At 50.8% G+C, this 14786-nt stretch overlaps 1 protein-coding gene across 6 annotated transcripts in view; it reads right to left on the bottom strand.

The window, feature by feature from the left end:
* The window catches only part of Dnmt3b (DNA methyltransferase 3 beta), a 39409-nt gene extending 25040 nt beyond the window's left edge, over positions 1-14369 (bottom strand). For all 6 annotated transcript variants that reach the window (XM_070007046.1, XM_070007049.1, XM_070007048.1 and 3 more), the window contains exon 1: positions 14289-14369. The gene's annotated coding sequence lies outside the window, so the exon portion shown is untranslated. The remainder of the gene's footprint in view (positions 1-14288) is intronic.
* Positions 14370-14786: the final 417 nt, after the last annotated feature.

Genomic DNA, 14786 nt, shown 5'->3' with positions numbered 1-14786 from the left:
GTTTTTTTAGCTGGTAAGTCTCATGGACATTTCTGCCCAGGCTGGCTTGGAACCACAATCCTCAGTTGTCAACATCCTGAGAAGCTAGTATTATAGGCATGAACCACAAACACCCAGCATAGAACTTTTTTTAAATGTTCATTCCTAAAGAGTTAATATTTTAAACTAAATAAAGAATTGGAGCTGGGTGTCAGTGGCTCATGCCTGTAATCCTAGCTACTCAGGAGGCTGAGATCTGAGGATCACAGTTCAAAGCCATGCCGAGCAGTCAAGCCTGTGAGGCTCATCTCCAATTAACCACCAGAAAAATAGAAATGGAACTGTGACTCAAGTGGTAGAGCACTATCCTTGAGCTGAAAAACTGAGGGACAGTGCCAAGGCCCAGAGTTCAAGCCTCATGACTGCCAACAAAAAACAGAATTAAGAGGGAAGTTCTTGGGTCTCTGAGCCACAGGCATCCGGCAGTTTTTTCAAATAGCTTCAGTCTGATGCTGGCCACTGTAATCTCACCCTTAAGTATATGAACCCATCAAGCCAGACTTATTTGTTGAAACCAGGCTGTAGCAATATGTTGTCCAGGCTGGCCTCAATCTTGAACATTAATCCTTTTATCTCTTTTCCAGAGTTAACTGGAATAGCTTTATGTGACCATGGCTGCCTAGGAATCCCAGTTTAAGTCATTTACAAACCCCTCAAGTACCTATTTCCAACAGTTCTCCTCCTTGCTCCTCTGTCCCCAGAATACCTTCCCCTCTAGAAGAACCATCTGGGACTACCAGGCTGGGAGATTATCAGAGGGTGATGCATATCCACCAGGGGGCAGTATATAAGTCAGTAATGATGTCCCCAGGTTGATTTGCATTTAATGCAGCAGCCATCTCTACCCACCTTCTAAGCATTGACAAGAGGCAAGTGAAGGCCCAGAAGGCAGCAACCATGAAACAGCTGCCTGGCATTAGCTAAGAACTGCTTAGAATTGCAATATTTTAGGCACCATCCTCAATTCTTGACTAACATGTACTTCAGAGAAGTGGGACTCTGATCACAAACAGATGAATATGGTGTTCATCTGGGGTTGTCTGTTCCACGTAGTCCAATATTCCTGGGTTCTTGATTTTCCCACAAGGAACTGCTTCTGCTGTCAACCACAGGCATGAGAACATGTCCTGACCATGTCCATTAGTCACTTCTCAGCCCCTTACCGTCTCCCAAGTCCTGAGCCACAAGAACAGGCTGGCTAGTCTATAGTCAGTTCCTAGGAAGCCCAACAACCAAAATGCCATGAAAGCTGGTAGACTATGGGTTCAGAAATTAATCCCAGTGTCTCACATTAACCCAAATCAGCAGCCTAGAACAGTGGAAGACCCCAAAAGGGCCCACTAACTAAAGCAGCTCTGTGGGGATAGGGAGGGCGGGGCACACAACACAGGTCTTGTTGTCTGGAGCTGATGGCTGACCAGTGTCAAAATGGAAGGTCAGTGGTGGGTTTCTGACAACCTTGGACTTCAGTTGCTAGCAATCCCTAAGCAGATCAACAACATACAGGACTATTCCCTCTTTTTAGACATAGACAGGCACAAGTGGAGCTGCAGCCCAGAGGCTGACAATGATTAACTACCTTGGGCAACACCACAGGGCCTCCTTGAGTGCCTGTTCATCTGGCAGTTTGAACTGGAAGCAACACACCACCTAAAGTTGGACCTCAACATTCCAGAAAAACCTTCTGCCCTGGACACCCATCCAGGAGCAATGCTTGGCTCCAATCTCTGTCCATAGGCTGCACACTAGCCAAAGAAATGCGGACTCCAGCAGGGTGCTGATGGCTCACACCTGTAATCTAACTACTCAGGAGGCTGAGATCTGAGCATCACCATTCAAAGCCCAGGCAGGAAAGTCCAATAAACCACTAGAAAACCAGATGTGGCGCTGTGGCTCAAGCGGTAGTGTGCTCGCCTTGAGCTGAAGAGCTGAGGGACAGCACTCAAGCCGAGTTCAAGCCCCACAACAAACAAAAATAAAAAAGTAGGGCTGGGAAGGTGTCTTAGTGGTAGTGCTTGCCTTGCATGCATGAGGCCCTTGGTTCCATTCCTCAGCACCACATAAGCAGAAAAGGCTGGAAGTGGCACTGTGGCTCAAGTGGTAGAGAGCTAGCCTTGAGCTGAAGAGCTGAGGGACACCGCCCAGACCCAGAGTTCAGGCCCCACGACTGGCAAAAAATAAAGAAAAAATAAATAAAGAAAAAGAAATGCAGACACAACCATATGCCAATTCTTGCAGCCTGGACAGAAACTGTGCAGCTCCATGGTAGCATGATTATTTAGGTAACACGAATGAAGCAGAGTTTGCTCCCCTGAACCAAAAAAGAAATCTGTGGCCCCACGGGGCTGGGAAGGTGGCTCAGTGGTAGAGCACTTGCCTTGCATGCATGAGACCCTGGGTTGGATTCCTCAGCACCACAGAAGCAAAAAGAAAAAAGCCAGAAGTGGCGCTGTGGCTCAAGTCGCAGAGTGCTAGCCTTAAGCTGAAGAGCTGAGAACAGCACCGAGGCCCAGAGTTCAGGCCCCACGATCAGACCCCCCCCAAAAAAAAATCTGTGGCCCCACCACAGCATGGGGACAAGTGTAAACATCTCAAGTGGTAAGGTTTTCCTTTCCATAACTTACAATGTAAACAAGCTGTAGTCTGTGCTTTACCTATGTTAATTCATTTAATCCTTTATAATACACGTTCCTACTTCCTCAGTTTTGCAGAGGGAAACAAAGGCACCAGGCAAAAGAACATACAGACTGTGTGAGGTACAGCTCCAGCGATACAACTTGACATTACCATATGCTAGACTCAAAGAGAAAAAGACAAGGACAGAGACAAACTCTTATGAGCATGGAGACAGAAAAAGTGGAGATGCAGTGTAATGCCCAATAAATCTCACCCAGGAATGCCTTCCACTTCTCTGGACCTCAGTTTAACTTCTGAAAGTCGAGGTTAGCATTTCCTGGGTAATACTGCGCATCACAAGCCAATTGCCTTGGGCTGGGAAGGTGGCTCAGTGGTAGAGTGCTTGCTTTGCATGCATGAGGCCCTTGGTTCCATTCCTCAGCACCACATAAGCAAAAAGAAAAAAGCCTAAGTGGCACTGTGGCTCAAGTGGTAGAGCGCTAGCCTTGAGATGAAGAGCTGACGGACAGCGCCCAGGCCCAGAGTTCAGGCCCCACGACCGGACCCTCCCCCCCCAAAAAAAAAGCCAATTGCCTTATCTAATTTCATCACTATGCTGCTTGAGGAAAAATCAGAACCTAAATTACTTCTTTAGAGAAAACTGATCTCCCCAAAAGATGTCTACGGAGCAGCTAGAGGACTATATTGTGCCACTACTCTGCCATGGTCTCAATAGGCCAAGCAGTGCAGGATGTCTCCAAGATAGGCAGAACACAAAGCAACTACTCAACCCCACCCCACCCTGAAGCAGGTCCAATTATCCACCTGCTTTCAACAGGCTGAAATAATTAGCTCACAACAAAGTGGCAATGCCAAAGTCTCATGCCCAGATATCCCACGATATGTGGTTAACCACCATGTCCCAAGGTAACACAGACAAGAATGAAAGGTCTTGAACAAAGCACCAGCCATGCCCAGTGCTCTAGGCTCTCTAGGCTGAGGCATGACCACTAATGTTTACCTTCAGAGGGTGGCTGCCTCCCCTCAGCAGCAGAAGTGAACTCTGACCCTTCTATCCCTCCACCCCCACCCCCAAGGCTGGGGTCCAGCATGTGATTCAGGGGTGGGAAGCAGCACTGGGACCAGGTCAGACATGCTCAAATGTAATGTGGCAGACAGTGGTAAGTGGCATCCAATTAGATACAGAAGGGCAAGGACTCCCCCTCCCGACACAGCTCTGAAGCTGAGAACTGATGTCATTTTATTTCCTCCAGGCTGGAACCAACAGCAGAGCTATTTCATAACACCTTGTAAATGTTAATTGTATTAATTAAACCTCAGTGCAGGAAGGAAGGGGTTGAGTGAGCATGAGGGCGAAGTAAGGAGCGCATAGGCCACCTGGGCATCTCTGCCTCAACTCCAGCACCTCAGGGCAAGGCAAAGTTAAAAAAAAGGGGGGGTGAACGATAGTCCCATAAATACTTACTTTAAAATTCCCTTGGAAGCCAGGCACTGGTGGCTCACGCCTGTAATCCTAGCTATTTAGGAGGCTGAGATCTGAGGATCGAAGATCAAAGCCAGCCCGTGCAGGCAAAGTCCGTGACTCTTATCTCCAGTAAATCACCAGAAAACCAGAAGTGGTGCTGTGGCTCAAGCGGTAGAGCACTCATCTTGAGCTGAAGAGGGCAAGCCCAGAGTTCAAGCCCCATGACAAAAAACAAAAACAAAAAAAACACAGCAGGGGTGAAGTTAAATGAACCTAGGCACCAGGGATTCAGACCTGTAATCCTAGCTAACCAAGGACTGAAACCTGAGGATTACAGTGCAAAGCCAGCCAGAACAGAAAAGTCAAAGAGACCTTTTTTTTTTTGTCAGTGATGGGGCTTGAACTGAGTCCTGGGTGCTGTCCTGGAGGAGCTCTTCAGCTCAAGGAGAGCACTCTACCACTTGAGCCACAGAGCCACTTCCAGTTTTCTGGTGGTTTGATGGAGGTGAAGAGTCTCAACGGACTTTCATGCCTAGGCTGGCTTTCAACTGTGATGATCCTGATCTTAGCCTCCTAAGTATCTAGGATGACAGGCATGAGCCACCTGTGCCTGGCTTCAAGGAGACTGTTATCTCCATTTAACCACCAATGTGGAGCCTTGGCTCAAGTGGCGTAGCACTAGCCTTAAGCAAAGAAGCTCAGGGAAGTGCCCAGATCCAAAGTTCAAGCCTCAAGACAGGCACAAATTAATTAAGTTAAATGGATGGGGCTGGGGATGTGGCACAGTGGTAGAGTACCATATAAGCAGAGAAACCAGAAATGGTGCTGTGGTTGAAGTGGTAGAGTGCTAGCCTTGAGTAGAAGCTCATGATCGGTGCCCAGGCCGAGTTAAAACCCAGGACTGGCAAAAAAAAAAAAAAGGGCTGGGAAGGTGGCTCAGTGGTAGAGCGCTTGCCTTGCATGCATGAGGCCCTGGGTTTGATTCCTTAGCACCACATAAGCAAAAAGAAAAAAGCCAGAAGTGGCGCTGTGGCTCAAGTGGTAGCCTTGAGCTGAAGAGCTGAGGGACAGCACCTAGGCCCAGAGTTCAGGCCCCACGACCTGACCCAAAAAAAATAAAATAAAATAAAATAAAAAGTTAAATGCAAAGAATGAAGTGGGGGAGAAAAATGAGGGAAGGGTTAACAAGTCCACCCAACCCACTTAAGTCCACTTAACCCGTATGTACATCACCTTGACAATAAAATAAAAAATTAAACTTATGTGCAAAACACTATGTTGAAAATGAACTTTACAATTTGGGGTGGAGGGACAATTATGGAGGTGGGAGTGAGGGGATGGTAGGGGGAAAACAAAGGAGGCAACAATGCTCAATAGGAAATGTACTTATTACCTTGCTCATGTGGTAGAGTGCTTGCCTTGTATGCATGCCCTGGGTTTGATTCCTTGGCACCACATAAGCAGAAAAAGCCAGAAGTGGCACTATGGCTCAAGAGGTAGAGTCCTAGCCTTGAGCTGAAGAGCTGAGGGACAGCGCCCAGGCTCAGAGTTCAGGCCCCAAGACAGGCAAAAATAAAAGTGTTTAAAAAAAATAAAAATAGGGGCTGGGAAGGTGGCTCAGTGGTAGAGCGCTTGCCTTGCATGCATGAGGCCCTGGGTTCCATTCCTCAGCACCACATAAGCAAAAAGGAAAAAGCCGGAAGTGGTGCTGTGGCTCAAGTGGTAGAGCGCTAACCTTGAGCTGAAGAGCTGAGGGACAGTGCCCAGGCCCAGAGTTCAGGCCCCACGACTGGACCAAAATAAATAAATAAATAAATAAAAATAGTACAAAAAGGGGCTGGGAAGTTGGCTCAGTGGCAGAGTGCTTGCCTCCCATGCAAGAGGCCCTGGGTTCGATTCCTCATTTGCTCAGTGGCAGAATTCTTGCCTTACATGCATGATGCCCTGGGTTCAATTCCTCAGCACCACATAAGCAGCCTTGAGCTGAAGAGCACAGGGAAAGCGCCCAGGTCCAGAGTTCAAGCCCCCCCACAACTGATGACCAAAAAAAAAATTATACAGGATCTCACTTATAAGCCAGCCTGAGAAAAGAGACTCTTATCTCCAATTAAACACCAAAAAGCTGGAAATGGAGCTGACTCAAGTCATAGAGCCTCCAGGAAAGCACCAAGGCTCTGAGTTAAAGCCCCATATGCACATACACAACACCCTCTTAACCTGGATGGATGGGTACATGCCCACCACCTGGAGAGGCTGAGCCTGCAGTTACTAGACTAGGATACAAGAGACTATTTCTCAAAACCATCTCCTGCCCAAGAAAGTGCACCTTCATTCTTATGATGCCTGAGGATTGCTCCCTTTCTCTAGGATAAGATCAAGGCACCCTGTCACCCTACAGTAAATCAGTCAGGCCTTCACACAGTAATCAGAATTGTCGTAAGTATTTGCACAAATAAATGGAAACTGGATAAGGACAAAAAAAAGGTGACTATGGGGATGGATGTTCATAATAGCAAAATAGTAAAAAAAAAAAAAAAAACTACATGTGTTCACCTATAGGAATAAAATGTCATGGTCATTTAGATGATTCACAGGGGAAAAATATCCTAGGAGCATAGACTAAAATGGAGGTCCACACATTTTGCCTATGGAAATAAAAAAATCAACCACTGGGCACTGATGGCTCATGCATGTAATCCTACTAAGGAGGCTGAGATCTGCAGATTAGTATCTGAAGCCAGCCTAGTCCATGAGACTCTTATCTCCAACTAACTACCAAACAAAACAGAAGTAGAGGTGTACAAGGGGCAGAGTACTAGCCTTTAAGCATAAAGTTCAGGTTAACAAGGCCTGAGCCATAAGCTGAAGCCTCAGGATCAGCACAGAACAAAACACAGACAACTATCCTGTTCCCTTCTACAGGTCAGTAGCATGCATCAATGGCAATTCAGATGAGCAGCATGAGCAGAGCAAAGGATTCTGGAAGCCTTCTACAACCCACTTTGCCCCCTTGGGAAAGGACCAGAACCCCACAGGACATTGGTTTAGCCTGTGACAGGCCAATCTTGACACTGTCATTGAAAATGCTAAGACAGGCACCAATGGCTCATGCCTGTAATCCTAGCTACTCAGGAGGCTGAGATCAGTTTGAAGGTAGCCAGCCTAGGCAGAAAAGCCCAAGAGACTTAAACTATTCAGAAAAGGATTGAAGTAGCACTGTGATTTGAGTGGTACAGCACCAGTTTTGAGCAAAAGCAGCTCAGGAACACAGTGCAGACCCAGAGTTCAAGTACCACAAGCAACAAAAAAAATAAGATGCAGGGCGGGGAAGGTGGCTCAGTGGTAGAGCGCTTGCCTTGCATGCCAGAGGCCCTGGGTTCGATTCCTCAGCACCACATAAGCAAAAAGAAAAAAACCAGGGGCTGGGAAGGTGGCTCAGTGGTAGAGCACTTGCCTTGCATGCATGAGGCCCTGAGTTCGATTCCTCAGCACCACATAAGCAAAAAGAAAAAAGCCAGAAGTGGCACTGTGGCTCAAGTGGTAGAGCGCTAGCCTTGAGCTGAAGAGCTGAGGGACAGCAGCCAGGCCCAGAGTTCAGGCCCCACGACTGGACCCAAAAAAAAAAAAGAAAAAAGAAAAAAACCAGAAGTGGCGCTGTGGCTCAAGTGGTAGAGCGCTAGCCTTGAGCTGAAGAGCTGAGGGACAGCGCCCAGGCCCAGAGTTCAGGCCCCATGACTGGACCCAAAAAAAAAAAAAAAAAAAGATGCAAAGTATTCATGTCCTTTCAACAGATACAGGATTCCCTGGCCATCAGTCCAGCTCAAGCTCACATTACATAGGCCCTGAGTTCAAGCCTCAGAATTGGGGTGTGCATGCACACACAGACATCAAAATACAGGCTTATGGGTGTCATGGTGCACACCAGCACTTGTAAGGCTGAGGCAGGACTACAAGTTCTGGCCAGCCTGAGCTAAATAAGCAAGACTTTGTGTCAAAAATTAAAAAAAAAAAAATGCAAGCTGGGCGCCAGTGGCTCACACCTGTAATCCTAGCTAGTTAGGAGGCTGAGATCTGAGGATTGCAGGTCAAAGCCACCCAGGGCATGAAACTGTGCAACTCTTCTTTTTTTGGGGGGAGGGTCAGTCATGGGGCTTGAACTCTGGGCCTAGGTGCTGACTCTCTGCTCTTCAGCTCAAGGTGAGATCTCTACCACTTGAGCCACAGCACCACTTCTGGTTTTCTAGTGGTTTAATGGAGATAAGAGTCTCAAGCTATTTCCTGTCCGGACTGGCTTTGCACCGATCTTCAGATCTCAGCCTCCTGAGTAGCTAGGATTACAGGCGTGAGCCACCGGTGCCTGGCTTGTGAGACTCTTATCTGCAATTAACCACCAGAAAACCGAAGTGGCACTGTAGCCCAGGCCGAGTTCAGGCCCCATGACCGACCAAAAAAAAAAAAAAAGACAGCTTTAATGCACACCAACAAAGCACCATGAAGACTAACACTACACCAGAGAAGGGTGAGTGCATCCTGCCAATTCTGTGGATCCCAGATCCAGGAAGATGCAGGGTTCCTCGAAACCCTTTCCAATCTGGCTTTCAATAATGATTTCTCTGCTAGGGGCTAGGAATGTGGCTTAGTGGTAGACTGCTTGCCTAGCATGCATGAAGTCCTCAGTTCAATTCCTTAGTAGGTAACACATTAACAGAAAAAGCCAGAAGTGGCACTGTAGCTCAAGTGGTAGAGTGCTAGCCTGGAGCAAAAGAAGCTCAAGGACATTGCCCAGGCCCTGAGTTCAAGCCCCAGGACTGGCAAAAAAAAAAAATTCCCCTGCTTGCAGATGACAAGTTCTTAAGTCATGGTAGCCAGCAGTCAATAAAAAGCAATGACTAGCCAGGCATGGGTGGCTCCTGCCTGTAATCCTAGCTACTCAGAAAGCTGAGACCTTAATATCTCAGAAAATCGGAAATGGCACTGTGGCTCAAGTAGTAGGGAGCTCGCCTTGAGCTGAAGGGCAGTGCCCAGGCCCAGAATTCAAGCCATATGAAAAAACAAAACAAAAACAAAAACAAACAAAAAAAACACCAATGACTAACTGCACTGTTCTCACAGCTCAACACAAATGGCCAAGGACACATAGAAGACTTGCAACTTCTCCCAAGGACATGGGAAAGCCACATTTGCTCAGGCCACAGCTTCCTTACTCTTCCCTCAGGGTGCCAAACAAATACTTCAGAGGTTACCACTGGGACTTTGTCTTACACAGAGCAGCAGCCTTCCCCACAACCAGAAGAGGGGCCTGCAGCTGGCTCAAGAGATCCCTCCAGTACCTTCTTCCATCATCAATCAGGGAAATATACCTGTTATACTTCTGGAGCCAAGCTAGGGCACAGGAAATAAAGTCAGGGGCTGGCAAGGGTGTGAAAAGGGTAGTTGGTGAGTGGAAATACCACTGTAAGAATGCTAATAACTTTTTAATTTACAAAGCAGGAAACAGCCCAGCCAGGCCACCCTTATCCTCAGAATGAGTGGTCAGAGATAAAGGCTGAGCTAAATTAAGTTCTATACCAAACCAAACCTATACCAAGGGTGCTCTCATACTGTCAGCAGCCTTTCACCAAAGCAGAGGGCCAAGACTTGGGTCAGGTTTGAGTGGGTTTTGTGTTTTGTTTTTGTTTTTTTGGGGGTGGGGAGTCATGGAGCTTGAACTCAGGGCCTGGGGGCTATCCCTGAGCTTTTTTGCTCAAGGCTTGTGGCTCTACCACTTTGATCCACAGCTCTACTTTTGGTTTTCTGGTGATTAATTGGAGCTAAGAGTTTCACGGACTTTCCTATCTGGTCTGGCTTTAAACCAAGATCCTCAGAACTCACCCTCCTGAAAAACTAACATCACAGGCGTGAGCCACCAGTGCCCAGCTTGGTCAGGATTTTTTTTTTTTTTTGCCGGTTGTGGGGACTGAACTCTGGGCCTGGATGCTGTCCCTCAGCTCTTCAGCTCAAGGCTAGCGCTCTACCACTTGAGCCACAGCGCCACTTCTGGCTTTTTCTGCATATGTGGCGCTGAGGAATAGAACCCAGGGCCTCATGCATGCAAGGCAAGCACTCTACCACTGAGCCACCTTCCCAGCCCATTGGTCAGGATTTTTTGAAATGCTGTTGCATACTGACTTCTGTGGGAAGAACAGCCCAGAAGAAATCCCCACCAACAGTACCTGGCCTGTTCTGGTCCCTCTCACCAGGTCCCTGGTACATGCTTCCCCTTCTGCTTCCACTCCAGATCTCCTCCAGGGTGCAGTTGTGGCTGTCATGGCACATTGATGGAGCCAGGGTATCAGGAGGCACAGTCCTCCCAAAAGGTACTTGAGTAGCACTTGCCCAGAGCAGGGGTCCAGTGAAAGCTTGGGGTCTAGCCCCAGCTGATCTGAACATGCAGACATACTGAGCATGTGCAGGCCTACACAGTTTGGGAGAAAGTGAGAGAACTCTACTCCAGTCCATTCTTATCCTACACATGGCCATGACTATCTCTAGGAAAAGATATGTAAGAATCTACCGGGACTGGGAAAGTGGCTCAGTGGTAGAGTGCTTGCCTTGCATGCATGAGGCCCTGGGTTCAATTCCTTAGCACCACATAAGCAGAAAAAGCTGGAAGTGGTGCTGTGGCTCAAAGTGGTAGAGCTCCAGCCTTGAGCTGAAGAGCTGAGGGACAGTGCCCAGGGACAGTGCCCAGGCCCAGAGTTCAGGCCCCACGACCGGCAAAAAAAAAAAAAACAAAAAAAAAACCTACCTCTGGACAGGAGCCAGTGGTACATGCTTGTAATCCTAGCTACTCAGGAGGCGGGGACTGACGTTCAAAGACAGCTCAGGCAGCAAAGTCCGTAAGACTCATCTCCAATAAACCACTAGAAAACTGGAAGTGGCACTGTAGCTCAAGTGGCAGAGCGCTTACCTTAAGCTGAAGAGTACAAGGACAGCGCCCAAGCCCAGAGTTCAAGCCCCATGACCGACAAAAAAATAAGAAACTACCTCCGGTTGGGTGCTTGTGGTTCACACCTATAATCCTAGCTACTAAGGAGGCTCAGATCAGAGGATCAACGTTCAAAGCCAGCCCAGGCAGAAAAGTCCATAAGATAATTGGAAAGAAGGGGGAAAGATGGGGGGCTGAGAAGGTGGCTCAGTGGTAGAGCGCTTGCCTTGCATGCATGAGGCCCTGGGTTCGATTCCTCAGCACCACATATGCAGGGGAAAAAAAGCCAGAAGTGGCGCTGTGGCTCAAGTGGTAGCCTTGAGGTGAAGAGCTGAGGGAAAGTGCCCAGGCCCAGAGTTCAGGCCCACGACTGGACCCAAAAACAAAAAAACAGGAGAGGAAAGAAGGGGAGAGAAGAGGAGGGGAGGGGAGGAAGGGAAAGGGGAGGGAAGGAGGATGTTTTTTCCATTTGGCAGGACTGGAAATGACATCTCAGCCTAGAGGTGGTACTGCCAGCCTGAGAACTGGTGTGGGATAAAGCCTTACTAGAATTTGTTCAAACCCCAGCAGAAGCAATCCGTGTGCCTTCAATAATAAAGGGTGACAAGTTTCTCCAGGTCACAGGCACCACGTGGCTGAAGGAAAGGCAGGGAAACAGGCAGCAAATCCTACCTCCCATACCCCCTGCAGGTAACCATCCTCCTTCCCCAGCCCTTCCCCCAAGCCTTATGGATCAAGGTTGTGGCTTGGCCCTCAGTCAGGCTTTAGTCTCCCCTTCACCATCTGAATAGGCAAAGGATCTCCATTAGCATGGGTGAACCCGAAGACAGGAGTGGGAAGGAGCAAAATATGGCACGCCAAAAAAATACACGGTTCCTTTCACCAGGGAACAAAGGCCGTCCTTCCTGCCAACTTTCAGACAATGATTTGGAAACACTTTCATAGCTGAGAAAGGACTAGAATACCTAAAGGGAGACAGGAAAAGGAGGGGCTGGCAGAGGAGCCTCCCTCCAGCCCAATTCTTAGTACTGTTTAGTAGACATTAACATTCACTATATGCTCACTCTCTGCCAGGCAGGCCACTGAATGCTTACCCAAGCCTAAGGCTATTTATTACAAGAAAATGTCTATGAAGATGGAGGGTTAGAGAGCTTCAAATATGGGAAAAGCTGGCATCTGCCCCGATCATATTGCACAGATGTCAAAACCAAGAGGTACAGCTAAGCACCAGTAGCTCACACCTATAATCCTGGACAGCAAAGGTTAGACCTGAGGGTCTCAGTTTGAAGCCAGCCCCTAGAAGAGTCTGAGACTCATCTCCAATCAACCCCCATAATTGTGGAAATAGAGCTGTTGCTCTACCAGCTAAGGCACAGTGACCAGGACCAGAGTTCATCCTCAGTATCGAAACAAAATGCACAGCTAGGTACCTGTGGCTCAAGCCAGTAATCTTAGCTACTTAGGAAGCTGAGATCTGACAATCAAGGCTTTTTGAAACCTGCGCTGAGCAGCAAAGTCTGTGAGATTTCTCCAATTAAAGCCAAAAGTGGAGCTATGGCTCAAGTGGTAGAGCACCAGCCTTGAGTGAAAAAGCTCAGCAAGTGTCCACAACCCTGAGTTCAAGGCCCTGAACTGGGAAAATAACAACCTAAGGCACAGAAGGCTATGGACTTGCTCAGACAGGCTCTCAAACAGCAGGTATATGCCTGCTTAACACATATCCTACAGCTACAAATAACCACCACTTGAGTGTTTACACATCTTGGGGCTGGAGGTGAAGCTCAGGAGCTCAGTGGTAGTACCCCTTGCCACTTCTAGGCAAGGCCTAAGGTTTGACTGCCAAGACTGCAAAAATAAAAGACTAAAGCCACCTGTAATTGTAGCTGCTCAGAATGGCAGTTCAAAGTCAGCCCAAGCAGGAAAGTCCATGAGACTCTTACTTCCAATTAATCACAGAAGTCAGAAGAGTGCTATCCTTCAGCCAAAGGAGCCTAGGGACACCGCCTAGGCCCAAAATTCAAGGCTCAGGACCGGCAAAAGAGAGACAAAGACTATTTCAATTCTGGAAAAATCAAATCTACACCTACGGATTCCAAGGGAGGACCCCAGCAGGAGCAATCCCAAACACCAATGGCCACCAATCTGCTTAACCATCCAACATACCTTTCTTCACTCCCATTAATTCGTACATCCCCCAGCCTGAGGAAGGGGAGAAGCAGAGAGAAGCAAGCTGCTCTCTTCGAGAAGGGGAGGCTGGGGAAGGGAGGCCCAGAGGGAGGCCAGGGCACAGGAAGGACAGAGGGCCCCCGTCTCTCACCACAGGTGGAGCTCCTGAGGAAAGTCTGCCTTCTCGGCCCCCACTTTCTACCCGGTTCAGAAGGGAAGGGCTTTTCGCTTTCTTTCCAAGACTGGCCCTCTACCACTTGAGCCACAACTCCACTTCTGGCTTCTTGGTGATTAACTGGAGGTAAAGAGTCTCACGGACTTTCCTGGTGGGGCTGGTTTCGAACCACGGTCCTTGTATCTCGGCCTCCGGAGTGGACAGGATTACCGGCGTGAGGCGCGGGCGCAGGTGGGCGCCGCCTCACCCCGGAAGGGGGCGGAGGCGGAGTGGAAGGTGCGCCCCAGGGCGGGGCGGCCAGGCGCGGACCCCGGGCCGGCCGGCGCCCCCTACCCCGACTGCCCGGGCACCCCGGGGAGCCGCCCGGCCCGGGCGCACGAGGTGGCCCATCCGCTCCCACCCCAGCCCTCGGGGGGGGACCCCTCACCCAGCTAGCTCCCCAGGCTCGAGTCAGGAAGGGCTAGCTCCACCTCCGCTGCCCCGGCCATGCCACCCCGGACCCCTCCAGGGGAGCCAGGTACGGACACCCCTCCGCCCGCCGCCTCCTGCCCCGCCCCTCCCGCCCCCCCCGAGGGGGGACCCCGAGCGGCCGAGCGACCCCTCCCGACCACCGGGCTCCCGGTGCGCCCCTCCCCGGCCTCCCCTACCCCCCCAGCCGAGTCCCGGGACGTCCCCCCCCCGGCGCCCCCGGCCCGCCCACCCGGCCTGGCACCGGCGCCCCCCCCCCCGCCATCCCGGGGGTCTCTGCTTGCAGATCCCAGCGCCCCTCCTCCTCGGGGGCCCCCTCCATCCGCCCCGGGCGCCGCGGGACCCGAGCCTGCCCGGCGCGGCGCGCTCACCTGCCGCGAGGCCGGCGGGGTCGGGGTCGGGGTCGGGGCCGGCGGCGGGCGGCCGCGCGGGGCGCCGGGCTCGCGAATCTCCGGCTCCGATCGCCGGGCTACGTTTACTTGGGCCACTTAACCCCCGCGCTGCCGGGCGGGCGGGAGCGGCCACCCCGTGGCCCGCGCGGGAGCGAGCGGGAGCCGTCGGTCGGGGGCGCTGCGGGCGTCCACGCGGGCTGCGGCCGCGGGGCTGGGGCCCGGGCGGGGAGGGGCGGCGGCCGCGGGGAGGAAGCGACGCGTGCGGCCCGGGCGGCGGAGTGGGTCCGGAGGGGGCGGCGCCGACTCCCCTTGTACCCGGGGCCCGGCCCTCGCCCCGCCCCCGCCCGGGGGCGCCCCCGCCGCAGCCACTCACAGCCCGGCCGGTGCCGGGGGGAGCGGACGAGGGAAATTTGAAATCCCTCCCGGAGCCTCCCCTCGCCCCTCCTACGAGGGGCGGGCTCGGCCCCCCTCCCCCGC

The sequence above is a fragment of the Dipodomys merriami genome, unplaced genomic scaffold, assembly GCF_024711535.1.
Source record: "Dipodomys merriami isolate MVZ:Mamm:240054 unplaced genomic scaffold, mDipMer1.0.p SCAF_7, whole genome shotgun sequence".
NCBI lineage: Eukaryota > Metazoa > Chordata > Mammalia > Rodentia > Heteromyidae > Dipodomys > Dipodomys merriami.
The sequence above is the reverse complement of the archived record's forward strand: the minus strand, read 5'-3'. Positions and strand labels throughout refer to the sequence as shown.